A 20,911-nucleotide genomic window follows, 5' to 3' on the forward strand; every position below is an offset into this window, starting at 1 on the left:
CAGGCCACACCTACAGAAGAGGTTCTAAAAATTTTTGAAACTCACCACTGATTCTATCCCTCTGTTGATGCAGCCTAGAACTGTGTTGGCTTTTTTGGCAGCTGCTGCACACTGCTGGCTCATATTTAAATGGTGTTTACTGCAATGAACAGAATTGAACCTTTACAATGGAAGCCCTTGATGGGCAGAGAGAGGTGTTCAAAATAGTTAGGAAAGGCCTCGTGTTGTAATCGTGACTTCCAATAGAATATTCAACTCTACATGAAGAAATCCTCCCCTTAAATGATGTGCTGCCTTTTTCAAAAATTGAATAGGTAATTATCCACTAATTTCCCCACCTCCAGAAATTAGCAGAAACTATATGCTCAGATCTAAAACATTATGTAATCAACTTGGCTGAATGAAACAATGTTCCCTTTTTCTTGAAGTTCAAAATAATTAATGCCATGCATGCCAAATGAGTTCAGATGGGCTGAAATTGAATTCATTCTCAGTCCTTTATTAACTGTATCCACAACCAGATCGGAAAATATTATTCTTTACTTCAAAGACACGATGTTGTGATCTCTTAATGCTTGGGTTGACCCATCCTAGTATCCATTATCTGCCTTTTCACTGGGAGGCAGCTAATACCAACCCTTTTAGTTAAAGAATGGATGGAGGCCATTTAGGAAGAGCTGTGGATGCCTTCCACGGCTATTAGTATCTCTTCAAATTTTTGGAAAGCAATGTCGGGCAGTTCCATTGATTTAAAATAAAGCTGTAATTACAGAAAGCTCTCTCTTGCCTGCAGCTGAGTTGATAGCGGGCATGTGAGGTTCTGGGCTACTGAATAACTTGGATCCAAGAAGGGCTGTTCTTTAAATTCTTAGTGTTCCTGCTATTCAGAGCAGCAATACTGTCTTCCATTACAAGCAGAGAGGTTCTGTTTATTTCCCACAGATGCCTTTTGCTCTGTCATCAACATGGTGTTATTTTCAGAGAAATAATACTCGCTGGGAAAGCATTGCTTGGCTGACAATTTACCATAATCACATATCTCTGTGTGATTTTCCTGTCTCTGTTTTCCAGAATCAGAGAGAGAGGAGGGAAATATATCCAAACACTGAGAAGCATTGTTGCCTGAATTTTGCCTACAGCATGGTTTTACTGGGGATTTTTAATGAACGAAGGCTGCATAAAACACAGAAGAGTCTTGGGGGATGGACCCCAAATTTCACTATTGTGTAAGGAAAAAACAATCACGACTTGTTAAATATCATTTACAAACAGTCATGGTAAGTAGAAGCCCTGGCCTTAATGGACCTCAAAAAAGCTAAGTAGAGTCAATGCTTATTAATACCAATATGAGAGAAGAACTAGAATTTCCAAAATTGTAAGCTAATCTGGGTAAAATAAATAAAGCTCCCCTGGAAGAAGGAAATACAATTGATCTGCTCTGTTTCCACAAGTGCTATATAGATATGTCCATGTAGTCACTAGAAGTTGAGATGAACTCAAGGGAATTGCATCTCCACATAGGGGAGATACAATCCCAAAACACTTGGGGCATCACATGAACACCAATGGCATTGGCAACATCACCATCAGCTTTATTTAGAACAGCCTACACCCTATGATCAGGGCCGGATTTAGATGAAAAGAGGCCCTAGGCTATTCCACTTATGAGGCCCTTTCACCTCCCATTTTTAAGTTTGTAAATTACGTGAGAGACAATAAAATACATCATTACTGTGATATATCTCAATATATATCAATATATATAGCTGGCCTCCCGACGGAGGGTGGCTCTGCTCTGCGGCAAAGGCAGTGAGGCCAGCCGCCTCCCCTGCTGCACTCAGCTGCCCGGCTCGGCCCCCCTCGCCCTCACCTGCCTGGCCGCTGGTGGGTTCCGCGTCGATGGGGCAGCTACTGGGAGCGGCCGTGCCTCTCGCCCGACTGCCGGTGCCGGGAACATGGGCGGGCTCCCCAACTGCCGCAGTGCTGGAACGATCTTAACCAATACATTTTTATGTTTGTTTATTAGTCATATGCGTAGAATTTCTCCTTATTTTCGGTTCAGTGTTTTAGTGTTCACTGTTTTTAGAATAGTGTAATTTTAATTTTGCTAACAATTTGAATGTAGGCCCCTCTTGATCTTGAGGCCCTAGGCTGAAGCCTACTTAGCCTATAGGAAAATCCGGCCCTGCCTGTGATGATATTTTTAACGTCATCAAAGCAACATCTGTTTATTATAGGTCCTTAAGAAGGACTTGGTAGGTGGATGGAAGTAACAGAGAGAGTTTAAACCTCTGGATGACTGTGCAACTAATACCCACAACAGTTTTTAACAATAATGGTATTTGGATATTTTCTTTGTATGTATTTTACACTTTGAATTAAAAATTGTGCCATCAGTTCTCAGTATTCAGGATTGGATGGGATGTTGAAAACTGCAAAAAAGGGATTTAAGGTGGATGCCAATTCCATTAGGATATCTAACCATGGTCTGATTTATATTTCATACTCCAGAACAATCTTGCTGCAGCAGAATAAAAGATACCTTAGAACAGAATCCAGCTCCCCGTTCTAACCAATATTATCCAGAAAAACATGGTGTGGCCCAGTGGTGGGTTGCCATTTTTTTTTACTACCAGTTCAGGTGTGCTCCTGCGTGGGTGCAATACTTCTGCACATATACAGAAGCATCCAGGTGGAGCTTCCCACCACTGCTACTACCGGTTCGGCTGAACCAGGAGCAACCCGCCTCTGGTGTGGCCTGAAGAAAATAGCACTCCCTGATTCTACAATCTAGTCACATGGATAAATGCATTCAAGAAAATACTTTGCATTTAATTTTGCTATACAACAATTAAAGTCCCCAGACTTTGCCTATTAGTCACTGAGACTGAAAGGACAGATTTCTTTGTGTTCCTCCAGCCATGGCGTCATTTTGAAATCACACTGTTCATAAAATTAGTCAGGTCATCTATCTTGGCTTGGTTCTTGCATTTTTTATGAACGTCCGGTTACAAGCGGACAGTGACTCAACCTTTTCTGAATGAAAAGATGCATTTTTTGCAGCATCCTTGAACAAAGCCAAACCTGGGCTGCAGGCAAGCTACGATTGAAAATAAAAGCTTATTTAGAAGCTAAAAGAGAAACAGAATGCACACAACTTCTGGAGGCAAGCCATTCTACTGATTACCGTATTTTTCGGAGTATCAGACGCCCTGGAGTATAAGATGCACCTTAGTTTGTGCTAGAGAGAATGAACACATTCTGGTGAGATAGAACTTCCCTGAAGATGGTTTGGAAGTTTGGAAAATCAAACATTTGATCCTGGTGACAAATCCAGATAAGACACCTTCCTCTATCTAACTGTCCTATTGATTACAATTTTATCTCTCTGGCATGTCTATTTTCTTTGTAGCATGTCTCTATCCCATGCAGCAGGTTGGAGGGAGGAGGAAACTGAGACCTCAGCCCTACATTTTGAAATAGCAATAACTATGATAAAGAGAAGTTCCCTGAGGATGGGCTCCAGTACCAGTCCGAAAGTTTGGAAAAACTAAACCTCTGGTTGGGTGACTAACCCAGATTGGATCTTGTAGCATTATCCTGGGACATTTGCCTTCATTTGTGGGAGAAAAGATGTCTTTACTTACCTTTGGCTCTGAGCACTACCAATTTCTTCTTCTACCTTCTCTCTGAAACTTTGTGGTCCCAGAAGAAACTGTAACCCCTGAAAAAAGAAGTTGTTGAGATGGTTAAAATGGTGAAGAAATCTTGAATCGTTTCTCTCTTTCATGGACAGTAGAGATGAAACAGCAGAGACCGTTAAATTAATCCATATTTTGATGGATTGACTGACATCAGAGGTTCATGGAACAATCATGAAGCTGCTAAATGAAAGGATTCGTTGAACACTAACCAATTCAAAGAACTTATTCTAAGAACCTGGGGAATCTTCCATTCCTTTGTTTTTCATAAAAGAATAGCTTCATAATTATGGTTTGTTTTTGTTTGAAACTAGAGAATATTATTACAAGCAGCTTTGTTAAAATTATCCCAGCGTCTCACTTTACTATTAAATATTTTAAAGGCTCCTTTAAAAAAGGTATATTTTATTCATCACCCCCATTATGAACATAGATATCGAACTCACCCAGTTGGATTGAGTTAGCTACTGTGAAGCTACCTACTGGTAGTTGGCATATCACCATTTCTAGAGTTAAAATATTTAAATATTAATTTCTTTCCTATTTAGAGAAAGGGGGAAAGGAAAAAAAGTCAAAGCATACTATACTATATTGGGGCTGGAAACATCTGGAGAACTGGAGAGCGGCAGAGAAATAGAAGAAACTATAACTCTTTGCTTCCATCTAGTGGCTGCTCAGAGTTTTGTAGCCAAGAAAGGGTTGCAAATGCTTTTAGTAAGTACATGTTCATGGATATACAACGGGGTGTCAAACTCAAGACCTGGGGCCGGATCTGACCCATGGGATCTGGCCCATGGAGTGCTTAGATCTTGCCCACAGAGCTGCCCTGGAAACAGCAAAAGATCAGCCCGTGGTGAATATTAATTTGCATTTCTTTGAGGTCAAAATGCAAAAACATGAAAGCGTCCTAACAATTAGATTTAAAGGAACAAAGGGTGGTGTCCCTGCAAATGAGATTATGTCCCAATTTGACTGCAGTTGTACTTTTAACAAGCACTTCTAGCTGCCAAATTGTTCCACCCTTTCAGTATGACTAATCATTGCTCTGCAATAAATCTCATTTATGATAGACGTTGTGAAAGTTTTTAAACATTAGAATTTCAGATGCCCAAGAGACCAAGAACCTCTGGGATTATGAATAATAATATTTGTTAACATTATACTTCCTGAAAATACTTCCTTCCGTCCCTCACGTGCTGATTTGGTTCCTCAAACTCAGGGGAGCACATTTAAATTGGTAACATGGCTAAATGATGAAACAGCAGCTTCCTGCTGAAATTTTAAAGCGAGGCAGGAATTGTTTTAGCTGAAGAAACCATTTTACAGGCCAGCTGTTTCTACTGGAAAAAAACTGCAGCAGCAAACTTCAAAAAAAAGGGAGGGAAGAGAGCAAGGGGGATGTTTTCCTCCTATATATTGAAATTAGTATGATTTTGCTCTCGGGAATTTTGTTAGAAGGCCAAATAAGACCAAAATTTATTGCTTCCAACTAATGGTGTAAGGGATGCATTGGCTCAGTGGCTTGTTGATCAGAAAGGTTGATGGTTCCACTGTTCGAATCCCTAGTGCCACGTAATGGACTGAGCTCCTATTACTTGTCCCAGATTGTGCCAACTAGCAGTTCGAAAGCATGTAAAAATGCAAGTAGAAAAATAGGAACCACCTTTGGTGGGAAGGTAACAGCGTTCTGTGTGCCTTCGATGCTTAGTCATGCCGGCCACATGACCATGGAGACATCTTCGGACAGCGCTGGCTCTTCAGCTTTGAAATGGAGATGAGCACCACCCCCTAGAGACAGGAACAACTAGCACATATGTGCGAGGGGGACCTTTACCTAACTAATGGTAGAGATTTCTCGTAAAAGTCCCTCCATGAAATCCATTGGAATCCATTTTCCAAAGATGCGCAAAGATCTATTTTCCAACACCAGGCAAAAAGGGCCACATGATTCTTATTTAAATATTTCTTTCCAGATGTCCCACAAGCAGCACAACGAGGGCTTCCAAATATAGGCCACTCACCATGTGGAAACATTCCCCTGCATCCTGATAAATCTGATGTGTTCCTGTCTGTGTGAAGAAACAGCTTTTAGGGTGGAGAAGGGGCTGCCTGGGCAGGGCGAGGCAGCAGATGCTCTTAGCATGAGAAGGAAAGAAGCTGGGAGCCATATGTCCTGGGCTACAGAGCGGTATCACTAAACTTCAGAGCACCGGAAGACCTTATCTTATTGCCACTGTTGAAAAAAAATAAAATAAAGGAGGTAATTTTGATCCCAATCAGCTTTTTCTGCATGATTTTGGTTTAATTTGGGTTGGATCCTCATCAAAGCATTTGTTGAATACACACACACACACACACACACACACAAACACACACACAGACACACGCTTAGAGTTCTCTCCTAAAGTTTTTTTTTTCCCAAAACATCCGTGCAGTCTCTCCATTCTTACTTTTGGTCACTGGTGGAGTTCCTTCTGATCTCTTTGTTTATGTTGGCTGACTTGATTCAACGTCTCGGGTTAAAGCATGGGAGGTGGGGGAGGGAAACTTTCATTCCTGGAAAATGCTAAGCTGATTCAATGTTAACAAGAGGCTTATGTATTCATAGGTTGCACAAACCCAGACGCTTTGTAAGCTGATGGTTTAGCATATTTTGTGAACCTCAAAAAATAATAATATATGGATTAATCCAGTAATCAAGTTAAGCATGTTGTTACACATGGAAACCATATTTATTATTTGCCTGGGACAGAATACCTCTTGGGTTTTTTTTTCTTCTTGTTGGGTTGCTTTTTAATTGTTAGTTCTTGTGTGTGTTTGCGTGTGTGTGTGTGTGTGTGTGTGTGTGTGTGTGTGTTTGTTTTATTTTATTTATTTTGTCACACATGTATTAGACAACATATAAATGTATAAACATGATTTTGAATACATGAAATGGATACGAATAAAAGGAAACTTTAGGACATGGACAATTGGCATCTTGGTGCACTTATGCACGCCCCCTTTATGGACCTCTTAGGAATGGGGTGAGGTCAACATTAGACAATCTATGGTTAAAGTTATGGGGGTTTGGGGATGAAACCACAGAGTCAGGTAGAGCATTCCAGGCATTGACCATTCAGTTGCTGAAGTTGTATTTTCTGCAGTCAAGTTTGGAGCAGTTTGCCTTGAATTTGTATCTATTGTGTGCTCCTGTGTTGTTGTGGTTGAAGCTGAAGTAGTCATTGACAGGTAGGACATTGTAGCAGATAATTATATGTACTATGCTTAGGTCAGACCGAAGGCGGCAAAGTTCTAAGTTGTCCAAGTCCAAAATTTGAAGCCTGGTGGCATCAGGGATTCTGTTGTGAGTAGAGGAGTGGAGGACTCTTCTCGTAAAATATCTCTGGACTTGCTTAATTTTATTAATGTTCGATATGCAGTGTGAGTTCCAGACAGATGAGCTGTATTCAAGAACTGGTCTAGCAAATGTTTTGTAGGCTCTGGTTAGAAGTACAGTATTACCAGAGATAAAATGACGCAAGGTTAGAAGTGTGTATTTGTGTGCATCCATTCAGAGAGAGAGAGAAAGGGGTCACATCTCACTGCTGTTTCTGCAGAATCATCCCCCCCCCCTTGCAATTGTAACCCCTAGAACGAATAGTACTTGGTTGAATGAAGTGAAGAAAATCTGTTCTTAATGGGGGCTTACTTATTTTTCTGACCATGCTCGCTTCTTCAAACAGAGGCTTCTTCCACTTCATAATATCAGCCTGAAGAACAACATAAACAATAGTTCCTGTAGATGCCCCAGGTTGAACTTCCATCTGCCTCATAAAATGCAGCCCCTGGCAATCTATTCTGCATGTTGCCGTCTAACATCTGGAAAGCATCAAACTACCTTTCCTGGATAACAGATTGCAGGGTAATATAAGTCAGAGGCCATGTTTTCACGACACTCTGAACTAATCTACCCAACCTCAGTTTGGTCTTAGATGGTATGCAGATTCAATTCATGAGATTTAGTACCTAATGTGCCAGACTTGTGAGACAGGTTAAGTTCTGCAGATCTGCATTAGTTCCTAAAACTGGAAAAAAAGCCATATTCCTGTAAATCTTTCATTATCCTAAGTAGCAGCCATAGTCTTCTGGTGCTGTTGCCCACATGGATTATTATACCCTTTAAAGGTATAATATGTGCTAGTCATTCCTGACTCTAGGTGGCAGTGCTCATCTCCATTTCAAAGAGCCAGAGCTGTCCGAAAACATCTCTGTGGTCATGTGGCTGGCATGATTAAACGCCGAAGGCACATGGAATACTGTTACCTTCCCACCAAAGGTGGTCCCTATTTTTCTACTTGAATTTTTATGTGCTTTCAAATTGCTAGGTTGGCAGAAGCTGGGGCAAGTAATGGGAGCTCACTCCGTTACACGGCACTAGGGATTCAAACCACCAACCTGCCAAACTTTTTGATCGACAAGATCAACGTCTTAGCCACTGAGCCACTGCATCCCTGCATTATACCCTTTAACTCAGGCTAAAGAACTAATCTTGTGCTGGAAATTGCTTTTCAATTTCAGTTTATTTCTCCAAAAGGGAGATTCCCCTTCCCCCCCCATTCTTTGGATGTTTGAAAAATAGTTTTGAATTTCAGGAGAGCCTTTAGTACCAAATGTGGTGGTGGGAGTGGTTATAATTTTGTTTTGTTTTGTGTTTTTGGGGTGGTTTTCTTTTTGTGTGTCCGTGTGTTTCTCCGTTACAATTTCCTCCATCTTTTAAATCCTGTCTGGATACCCACACCTCCCAATCCTATGGGAGGAGTTTCTTGTATCTTCCCTTGGGATTTAACAAACATCTGAAAAGCCAGGCAAGCAGAGCCAGTTTGGTGTTGTGGTTAAGGTATCAGGATAAAAACCTGAAACTGAAAGTTCTGGTCCTTGAGCAAGAAGCCAGCTGGGTGACCTTGGACGGTCAGTCTGTCTGTCTTTGTTTCTCTCTCTGTCTCTCTGTCTCTCTGTCTCTCTGTCTCTCTGTCTCTCTGTCTCTCTGTCTCTTTGTCTTTCTCTCTCTCTCTCTCTCTCTCTGTGTGTGTGTGTGTGTGTGTGTGTGTGTGTGTGTGTATCTGTCTGTCTCTGTCTCTCTCTCTGTCTCTCTCTCTCTCTTTCTGCCCCAGGAAAGATGCAATGACAAACGACTTCTGAAATCTTGCCAAGAAAGCCCCAGGGACCCACCCAGTGAGATGCCAGGAGTCAACACTAACTTGAAGGCACACACACTCACGAGAAGCCAAAGAGATTGCAGCAAGACTTAAGGTTGGCTGAACACTGAAATTCTCAGAGACACACCACTTGGTCACTCCTTAATGAAATAAATGCATTAGTCCATGAAAATGCCTCTGAAACCCCCCTTCATCAAATTGAATAAGATAAGGGGGAAATGTGGTGAAAGTGCTTGCCTCAGCACTATTAAGAGTTTAACAGTCTGAAAGTTTCAGTGGGTTTGATAACTGTCATTAGTATTCTGAGTCTTGTGCTAGCACCCTGCCACCTGAGGCTTGGCCATCACAACTCCTTGCCTTGTTTGTGCCACAACTCTGCATTCACAAAGCTCTTTGACCATTACTTTGAAGTTGGTATACATGAGGGCAGACAGAGCATACTATTCCTGTCCCCTTGCATTATTGCCCCTGCTAATCAGAGGCAAGCAATTGCCTGCCTGCAATTCCTTCTCAGCAAACCTTCCTCAAATATATACAAATGAATCTAGGTATGTTGTTATTGCTCAATCACTAAGTTGTATCCAACCCTTTGCAATCCCATGGACCAGAGCACATAGGAGCCCCCTTGTCCTCCACTGTCTCCAAGAGTTCACTTAAAACCATGCCCATCATGTCGATGACACCATTAACCATCCCATTCTTTGTCACCCCCTTTTTCTTTTGCCTTCAATCTTTTCTAACATCAGTTTCCAACAGTGTCCTCTCTTCTCTTTTGATGGCCAAAGAATGTGAGCTTCAACATCAGTATATCTTATCCTCCCAAAAAATCTAGGTTGCATTCAGAGGTTGTAGATGGTTTAATTATGGATCAATTTGGATCCAGTCCTATAATAAAGAAGCCCATAAGCTTCTTTTGCTGTCTCTTCACAACCATAAATATTCAATGTCTAAAGCAGAAGTCTCATGGTGGATTTCCATAGGCAGCAGTTGAGTTAACTCCCAGAGTTAAATCCCCCTTTACTTTAGAAGAGAGTCTGTATTTAGTAAGCTGTAATTCTGATTTGCGTAGGGAGCATCTTTCACTAGGCAAGTGTGTCCTTCACATGCAAAGGAAAATTCAAATTGCATAGGGGGCAATAAAGCCAGCAAGGTAATCCGGTGACACTTGGACTGTATACAGGAGGCCCGTTAGACAATTGAACCCCTTTCACATGACTTGCCTCCCTAGAATTCTAAGGCTCCGATGGTAGGACAAGGTGCCAGAAACAGAAGTCCTCTCCAGAGTAGGCCTGCCATCAGTTCACACCCTGCTGATGGAAGCCCAGACATGCTGGGCAGACCATGTTGCAAGGATGTCAGACCATCGCATCCCCAAACAGCTCCTCTATGGTGAGCTGTCTCAAGGAAAGCGATTGCACGGGGGACAAAGAAGCGATACAAAGACACATTGAAAGCCTCCTTTAAGACTCTGGATCTCGATATCACCTCCTGGAAAACCCTGGCACAAGATCGATCGATATGGTGCATGGTGATCCACCAAGGCTGCCAGACATCTGAGAATAAAAGAACAACCATGGCACAAGAGAAGCAAGCACTCTGCAACCAGAGCTGCCAATGCTGTAACCATGGTGTCCACACGTGTCTGCCCGACATGTGGCAAAACATTTCGTGCCCTCATAGGCCTTACCAGCCACCTGCAGACACATCATGGCCAGCCCCGTAATCTGTTAGATGTCAAGGTCCTCTTCGAACACAATGGACACACATTATCAATATACGGTGAAGACAGCATCCTTTAAAGAAGCTTGGACAGAGTGTAGAATCATGTCTGAATTCTTGAGCTAATAAACATCTGTGGTTTTGATAGTCTATACTTCCTCGAATATGATATGACTTGGATTTCATGCTAATGTGCACCATGTAGAACAAACTCATGATTCCAAGACTAACATTGTTAAGCTGCCCAAAGTTGCATGGCTGCAAGATGGGCAGCATTTAAATTTAAATAATAAATAAATAAGGTAGTTTTTCCTTATCAGATGCAATAAAATAAAATGGAGACACGTGGAGCAGATTTCTCTTCTAGGGCAGGGGTCACCAACCTTTCGGACCTCAGGGACCACTAAATTCATAATTTTAAATCCCACGGACCACTAATATGAATTTAAAAAACCATAAATAGTATTTAGTGCAATATAAAAAAATGCAAATAATTTTTCTGAGGGCCACCAAAATTTTCTCCATGACCATCAGTGGTACATGGACCACCAGTTGGTGACCGCTGTTCTAGGAAATAGGTATAAAATATATGTTGCCATATCAGCAGCTTTGCTTACATTGTTCCCAGATGCTGTGTGGGACAATATGTCTAGTGTCTCAGACAGTATGTGTGTTTGTGTGTTTCCCAGATTCTCAAGTTATCTTTTGTTATTCATTTTTTCCCTTCCTGCTTGTTATAACGACAATCAGAATCAACTCTCATTATTCTAAGCAAAGAATATAGCCATTTTCATCTTGATGAGCAAAGTAATATATCTCTGCAGGGACCCATTCAAATCATACTCACATAAGTTATAATGTTTTCATTGTTAATACTTGATAGCATCTTCCTGTAGCCCCCCAGGCTTGCATGAGTCCCTTTGAATTTATTTGAATTCTGATCAATTTTTTTTCTTTTACAAAAAAAAACAAAAAAAAACCCCAAACTTCCACATCCTTTCACAAAAAGAAACAGCAACAATCTGCATAGCAACATTTTAGGAAATTACTGCAAACTGCGCACTACTTCCAAAAAGTATCAAAAAGAGCTTGATACATGCAATTTTAAGCAGTTGCTTTAGAAACTGATCTGTTTAAAGTTTTCCTTTTTACTGGAGCAATAATTTTTTCAGTGACTTTTCTGGAAAAGTAGCTTTCTCAAGCTATTTAGTCCAGATGTATGGGACTATAGGTCAATATATTTTTTCAATATAAATTGACCTCTCAATCTAGAAATTATGGCAACTTTAGGCCAATACTTATGGAAAATACCAAATTATGCTCAATTCTTGGTGGCAGGTACATATTAATTTCTGGGCCATTATGTGGAAGTGATCGGTGCCAACTTCTAAGGCTGTTTTTAACTTCCCATCCTAATTGGCAGATCTGGGATTTCATTATTATTAGTAGAATAGAATAGAATAACAGAGTTGGAAGAGATCTTGGGGGTCTTCTAGTCCAACCCCTGACTAGGTGAGAAACCCTACACCACTTCAGGCAAATGGTTATCCAACATCTTCTTAAAAACATCCAGTCTTGGAGTATTCACAATTTGATACACAAGTTGTTCCACTGATTAATTGATTAATTGTTCTAGCAGGAAATTTCTCCTTAGTTCTAAGTTGCTTCTTTCCTTGATTAGTTTCCACCCATTGCTTCTTGTTCTAGCCTCAGGTGCTTTGGAGAATAGCTTGACTCCCTCTTCTTTGTGGCAACATCTGGAATATTGGAACACTGCTATCATGTCTCCCCTAGTCCTTCTTTTCATTAAACTAGATAGATCCAGTTCCTGCAACCGTTCCTCATATGTTTTAGCCTCTAATCATCTTTGTTGCTCTTCTCTGCACTCTTTCTAGAGTCTCACATCTTTTTTATATCGTGGCGACTAGAACTGAATGCAGTAATCCAAATGTGGCTTTACCAAGGCATTATAAAGTGGCATTAACACTTCATGTGATCTTGATTCTATCCCTCTGATTATACAGGATAGAATATGTTGGCTTTTTTGGCAGCTGCTGCACACTGCTCACCTCATATTCAGATGATATTTTAAATTTAAATTTAAAGGAATTTAAATTTCCTGGTAGTTTTCATTCAAGTATGTACCAGATCTGGCCCCACTTAGCTTTCCTTAGCTGTCAAGGATGGCTAGGTCCTGCTATCTGTGCTGGATCAATGAACAGACAAAAATTATGGAAATCTCATTCACTTCTAAGCATAGCAAATTTCCCCCTTTCTTGTTTCCTACTTAATGATTGCTGAAATGGAGCAAATCAACCCATTTGTTTGAGGGTGGTGGAAGTAGATGCTGAAAGATGTAATTGTCCCAAGACAAATAATATACCCCTTGAATTCCTGAAATGCATTTGCAGCAATTCAAATGGAGTGTGTTCCTCCTTCATATTCAGAAGAGACCATCTTATTTTGTTTCTCCTAAGTAAGTAGTGTAGAAATTTAACACCCACCCCTCTTAAAGAATGGAAATATTATTAAAAAGACAGAATATTATATTTTCCCTCAAGGAGAAATATGTTTTTAAAGACAGAAACTCAGAGCTTCAACTCCCTTCCCCCCCAGCAGATATTTGGTGCCCATTGAGAAGGACTGGGCCAGCCTATCTTCAAAACAAACGACCTTCAGCTCCAGGATGATGGGATTATCCTTCATGGCAAAGCCATTCAGCCACAATAGGAACTGCACAACAAAACCCATTCATTGCATCACCCAGCAAGCTTCAACCAAGCTTGATTCAGAAAACCTACAAGGTTAGTGTCAGGGTTCCAACAGATGCTCTAATTAACTCATGAGCCTCGAGCCAAGTTTCAAAAGAAATCCAGTTATTTATTAGGAGCAACGTGTCAGTTGGAACCCTGACAGCAAATCAGCTCTGCCCCATGTAATTTACGGCTCAACTATGACCCTGTTTACCCCTGCCTCCCAGGGTGTATCATAAATCACATTCTCCAAAAAAGCACTTTCATGGGCTGTAGAAAACACGCCTCTCCCTGGCTGGCTCTAGTAACCTGAGATACAGCCTTGAGAAAAGTATGCATGGAATGTGCTTGTGGTCCTGGCTGCCGAGCTGCTCCATCAGTTCTCCCCCCTCCTGCCAATGGCAACTCGAGTGCAGGCCAGGAATGCTTTACGAGTTGACATTTAGCAGTGACCCCTACAACAACCAATAGAATACATTTCTGCACAGGATCAGGAAACTCAAGGGCAAGAGGGTATAAATAACCCTCACTCTCCACTCTATGTGTTCAGCTGCACCAGGACCATGTGCTTGATGGTTCGGCTTCATTAAACTATCTTCCAATCAGCCTCCATGTTTCCCACTTGGATATTTCTTCACAAAAATAGGTATGAACTAGCCTCTATGTATAAAAGGCCATCACTCCTTAATTAAGCAAGTATCACTCAGCCATCCATTCCCAGTGCAACACAGAATGAAGGGCACTGCTTGTTTTGAACAATAATTTCAATCCTTACCAAACTATCCCCTTCAAATAGTTCTTGCAGTTGCCTGGTTAGCTATCTATAATCAATATGCACTTCAGGAATGAAACCATGGTTGAATGGCAAGCTATTTGGGTGATTTTCTTTATGCCTCTAGTGATATTCTGATGTGAGTTTAATCATTTAAAAAAATCTAATGGCTTTCAAACTGTTTGTTCAGAGCCTGCACTGCACAGTTTATGAAGTCTATAAGACCGCCTTGCAATTCATTTAAAACTGCTGGGCAATAATGTAATTCTGATCAAAGCGACTCTTAAAAATCTCTGGGAAAAAATGTTTAAGCAATTCATTAAGGTTGCAACAATAATATATATGTATAATGTCTTTAATGTTAAATAATAAAGGAAAGGTAATCAATATTTCTTGTTGTTATGCAATTAATTGCATACTCTAATTTCTCATACTTATAGAGCCATTTAAACACCCCGATGCCTACTTAATGTGACTTAATAATCAATTATGCATTGCAGCAATTTATGAGAAATATGCATTTGGGCAAGCACCTCTGAAACAGGCTTTACCTGTGAATAACCCGTAATTAAAATTTGCTGTAATCTGTATTTTCATCACAATAGCCTGAAGCAGAGGTTCTTGGAGTTGTATGTTCTGAATCCTCCACTGATTTCACTGTAGTTTGACTTCAAATACGTCTTCTTTTATAAGTTAAGCAGAGAATGTAACTGGGGGAGCGAGCAGGCTGAGAGCCCTGGTGGCCCAGTGGTTAGGAACCAGTATTGCAGACTAACTCTGCCAATTGTCAGCAGTTTGATCCTGACCAGCTCAAGGTTGGCTCAGCCTTCCATCCTTCCAAGGTCAGTAAAATGTCTTTCTCTATTTTCACTATGCCTAAATCTTAATCCTAACCATTGTTAGGTCTTTATCCTAAGCATTGTTTTCCAGTGTAGTTGACTGATGTGTTCAGCTATAAATGTGTTGAGGAGCCAAGCAGTATCCATGGCATTGAGAAACCATTCCATTCCATTATGTTGCACACCTTGTTAACTATGGCAAGCAATATAAAGTTCTGGAAATAATTGTCAAAGTATTGGCCACATTTTAACTTGTTTGCCATGATTCTATTTATTGGTCAAGTCTGATCTACCTTTGTTGTTAGTTGCAAAGTCGTGTCTGACCCATAGAAACCCCATGGACAACATTCCTCCAGGCCTTCCTGTCCTCTACCACCCCCTGAGTCCATTTAAGCTCACGCCTACTGTTTTGGTGACTCCCTTCAGCCACTTCATTCTTTGTTATCCTTTTCTTCTTTTGCCCTCAATCGTTCCCATCATTAAGCTCTTCTCCAGTGAGTTCTTCCTTCTCATTAGGCCAAAGTCTTTGAGTTTCCTCTTCAGGATCTGGCCTTCAAAAGAGTAGTCAGGGTTGCTCTCCTCTAGGACTGACCAGGTTGATCTCCTTGCAGTCCAAGGGACTTGCAGGAGTCTTCTCCAGCACCATAGTTCAAAGGCCTCCATTCTTTGGCTTTCAGCCTTTCTTATGATCCAACTTTCACAGCCATACATTACAACTGGGGAAACCATAGGATTTGCCTTTATAAATGTTCAAAGGTCAGGATGCGGGACTCATTTTAAGATTTTGCAGTCAAAATCCAGGTTTTGGTCCATCTATTGCATTTTCAAAGTTTCCAATATAATGGCAATACAACTAACAAATAATTATTTGATTTTGCATCATCAGCCATTGCAACAACCCTCCTCATCATGGAGGTCATCAATATCCTATAATCAAATTAATTAAGTTAGGCTTAAATGTTGTAGAGCATCCTGTTTCGACTCCCATGCCTGATACATTTGTTGGGACTGTAACTCAAACTCTCAATATTCTCTGCCAGCTTTTCTGTTGACTTCACAGACTGCAGGTCCTATGAACCCCAAGTTCCGGAGGGCAATAGATGCAGCTTTTGTACAATTAAAGTAGTCTCCATGGTAGAAATGATATTAAAGTCATTCCTAGAATGTCTTGGCCTATTGATTATTGTGTTGGTCATGGTATGAAATGTCCAATAAGACATTTTTTTAAAAAAAAATCTTAAAAGGAAAGGAAATAAAACTGAACTGATTAAAAATAGCACTCAACAGCCTCACTATTTAACACTGCCAACAGTCTGAGATATTTCCGAGCAGTTGTTCTCCACATTGAGTCAGAACAAGGGCTCTTCTTTGACAGCCTGTTTTTAAAAGTGTGTGACAGCTTTAACTGTAAGCAACACTGAAGGACAGGAACCTGATTCCATCATTTCATGGCTGTCAGTTCCACCGACAGCAAGGTATATCTCAGGAAACACACTTCCCAGCAGCTGCTTTCATGAATAAGAACATGCTCCTTTCATTAGTCATTTAACCCATTGAGTATGACAAGCAGATTTATGGTGGCCAGTGCCAAAGATGGGTGGTATCACTAAGAATTCAAAATTGCCATTAAATTTTGCATGCTAAAAGAGGGGTTGAAAGAGCCGTCGCATGCAAACAAGTAGCAGCTGCCCCTTGATTCATTAAGAACAAACTTAGGAATTGAATTTGTTCCATATCATTTGGCCAGACCTTTTGTTCCAGATTTGAAGTCATAGTGGACAATCATTGGTAGCAGTGTGCCAAAAAAGCCAACACAGTTCTAGGTTGCATAAACAGTGGGATAGAATCAAGATCACGTGAAGTGTTAATACCACTTTCTAATGGCTTGGTAAGGCCACACTTGGATTACTGCATTCGGTTTTGGTCACCACAATGTAAAAAAGATGTTGAGACTGTAGAAAGAGTGCAGAGAAGAGCAACAAAGATGATTAGGGGACTGGAGGCTAAAACATATGAAGAACGGTTGCAGGAACTGTCTAGTTTAATGAAAAGAAGGACTAGGGGAGACATGATAGCAGTGCTCCAATGTCTGAGGGGATGCCACAAAGAAGAGGGTGTCAAACTATTCTCCAAAGCACCTGAAGGCAGGACAAGAAGCAATGGGTGGAAACTAATCAAGGAAAGAAACAACTTAGACCTAAGGAGAAATTTCCATTAGAACAATTAATCAGTGGAACAATATGCCTCCAGAAGTTGTGAATGCCCCAACACTGGAAGTTTTTAAGAAGATGTTAGATAACCATTTGTCTGAAGTGGGGTTTCCTGCCTATGCAGTTATATACAGAATGCCAACTAATAAAGTAGCTTTTGAATCTACCCTTCCATCATTCAAAAATGATGAAAAATGATGAAAAATTATCTGTATGTTTTACGGTTGGCATCTACGCCCCAACGAGAATAGCAAGAATGTTCAAGAACAAGTCGGAAAAGTGTTGGAAATGTCATCAGACACCTGGTTCATATGTGGTGGACTTGCATAGAAGCTAAAAGATATTGGACTAAATTCCACACTTGGTTGTAGAAAATTTATTTTATTCGTGGTTAGATTTAAAAAAATGATGGAAATGAAAGCTACCAGAGAATGTTGTAAATACAGTATAAGAACAATTGAATGATATAGAATATAACATAAAAATATTTTACTCCTGGAGATATTTGAGATGATGTATTCAACTGCTATGGGGTAAATGATCCCAATACTTAATATATCCCGTGGAAAATGAAGAATAATGGTGACAGTCAAATAAATGAGGTACAATAATAGTAATGTAAATAAATATATTTGATTTGATAATATGTGATTTTATATGAATTGTAAGTGAGGACTATGGAAGGGATGCACAGAAATCGTAATCAACCGACACACTGTTTGTAATGGAAGATAGCTTTATGTTTTTTGTTTCGTTTGTTTGTGTTTGTTTTAAAAATAAAAAAATTTCAAAAAAAAGAAAAGAAAAGAAAATGCATTTGGGACGGTGGGCAGGTAGGCCAAATTCCAAAACAGTGGAATGAAGTCGTTCTGGGCTATGTAGGCTGGTGCTTCATCACATCCATTGTAACCATGTGATCAGAGGTGGGTTCCTACCAGTTCGCACCTATTCGGTAGAACCGGTTCGTCAAATGGACTTTTCAGTGGACCCAGAAAGCAGGCAACACCTACAGAAGAGGTTCCAAAATTTTTTGAAACCCACCACTGGTCCTTGGATATGATTATTCTACACTATCATGCTCATATTTATAAAACTCAGGTTCTGTGTGAAAGGTAAGGATGACTACTGCGTTTGTGGTGCAATCAGAACATTGGGTGTGTTGAAATTGTTTTAACGCAAACCAAAGATGCCTTTTAAAAAACAAGTTTACATCATATTCTTATGCATGCCAGTGCTGTGTGTGAGGTAATTTAAGGTGGTTCTGACAAGTGTCGTCGGCATCTTCATATCCAGTCACATGGGTGGCAAGCCACTCCTATCCAGTCACATGGACAGCAAGCCACTCCCACAAAGGAGGCCACACCCACAGAGTAGGTTCGAACAATTTTTGAAACCCACCACTGCATGTGATGTAACTTCTCTAAGAGATGTGCTCTCTGAGTTTGCTTGATTATGTTTCATTATCCAACTACATAATATTATCAGTGCAAGATTGCAAACAAACAACCAATGACTGCGTAGTTCAGACCTAAACTACATATATTTTCTTCGCTTGGATTGTCTATCAAACTTACACTTATTTCAGCTAAACAAAAAGCTGCTTGGGTGAGGAATAATAATAAAAAATCTATTTGCTTTTTGAACTATATCTTTGTTTTCTTTAAAAAAAAAGCTTCATACTCTTTATATGCAATAGAAAATAATATATGTAGCTAAGGGCTGAACTGCAAAGTCCTTGGGGCTCTAGACTTGGTTGTTTACTTGCAGATGTTTCATTATCCAACTAGGTAACAACATCAGTCCTGGTGAGAGTGGGGTTTGCGTCCAGCCCTCCCAAGTTCCGTTTACACTGTAGGAGGCCATGGCAGCTGAAAACGGAGCTCGGGAGCCCATTTTAGCTGGCAGAAGGACTGTTGGCCAGTCCTTCGCTGTTTGTAGGGTGGCCCCATGGGTCAGATCTAAGTACCCCACAAGCCGGTTCTGGCTCCCGGGTCTTGAGTTCCCCACCCCTGTCCTAGACTTTAAAAGTGAGAGCAAAGAAGTCTGCCCCTCTATTAAACTCCCTAAGGCTAGAAAACAAGGGGAAGATTTTTCTCCTGTTCAGTTTCAAATCTGAAATAACAGAAAATATTTATGTAATCATCCTATTTACTTGAAAAGAGAGATAAAGCTATCCGCCAAGGAGACAGTTGAAGAATTGTTGATTAAAAAAAAAACATTCTCTTTGGGGGAAACATAATATTTTTTTTTTGTTAAATCCCTCAATTTCCATGCTACACAAATCTGATGATGATTTGTGTTCCATCCTAGTTCAAATCAATAGGCGTACAATTAGAACATTTCACAATGATCTGACTGTACAATCAGGATTTCGGGATTATTTTTGAATAAATCAATAGCACATGGCTCGCTAAAATCATGTTCCTCGAACTTGGTATTTTTTCTAACAAGATAGGAAATAACTCTTACAAGCTTTCTCCTTCATCCTCTCTCTCTCTGTTACTTATTCCATACCTGATGCTGCAGTCATCTAATCACACAGAATTATGCACCTGCAAACCCCATAGAAAATATCTGATTGCTAAGGCTGATTGCCAAGAGGGGCTCAGGTGAACTCTAGGCAGGAAGTATCAATTATGGCCCAACTTTGGTGCAAAAGCAATGATTTTGGGTCTGCTCATTCATACTTATCAGGATCTAATTCTTCAAAGGGCTTCCTGATTTTATTCTTATTTGAGGGCATCTGCAAGGAAGAAGCTGGAATTTGGGAGTTCAGTGTATAACATCTCCACCACCATCAGAAGGAAAAAAAAAAGGAAAATGGAGGAATAATAAAATTGAAGAAACCCATTTTAGCCACGGAGGATAATAGGATAGGATAGGATAAAATAGAATAGAACAGAATATCAGAGTTGGAAGGGACTGTGAAGGCCTTCTAGTCCAACCCCCTGCTTAAGCAGGAAACTCTACACCACTTCAGACAAATGGTTATCCAATATTTTCTTAATATCTTCCAGTCTTGGAGCATTCACAACTTCTGGAGGCAAGTTGATCCACTGATTAATTGTCAGGAAATTTCTTCTCAGTTCTAGGTTGCTTCTCTCCTTGATTAGTTTCCACCAGTGGTGGATTTCAAAAAAATTTGGAACCTCTTCTGTAGGTGTGGCCTGCTTTCTGGGTCCACTGGTGGAACCTCTTCTAACTGGTTCAGTAGATTTGATGAACCGGTTCTACCAAATAGGTGCGAACTGGTAGGAACCCACCTCTGGTTTCCACCCATTGCTTCTTGTTCTACACTCAGGTGCCTTGGAGAATAGCTTGACTCTCTCTTCTTTGTGGCAACCCCTGAGATATTGCAACATTGCTATCAAGTCACCCCTAGTCCTTCTTTCCATTAAACTAGACCTACCCATTTCCTGCAACCGTACTTCATATATTTTAGCCTCTAGTCTCCTAATCATCTTTGCACTCTTCTCTGCAAAATAATCTTTTTACTCTTCTCGGCACTCTTTCTAGAATATCAGCATCTTTTTTAGATCGTGATGATCAAAACTGAATGCCATATTCCAAGTGTGGCCTTACCAAGGCATTATAAAGTGGTATTAACACTTCATGTGATCTTGATTCTATCCAACTGTTTATACAGCCTAGAATTATGTTGGCTTTTTTGGCAGCTGCTGCACACTGCTGACTCCTATTTAAATAGTTGTCCACTAGGA

Source organism: Thamnophis sirtalis, unplaced genomic scaffold (genome assembly GCF_051295495.1).
Source record: "Thamnophis sirtalis isolate CommonGarterSnake01/CBP01778 unplaced genomic scaffold, rThaSir2_p1.2 scaffold_14, whole genome shotgun sequence".
NCBI classification, from domain to species: Eukaryota; Metazoa; Chordata; class Lepidosauria; order Squamata; family Natricidae; genus Thamnophis; species Thamnophis sirtalis.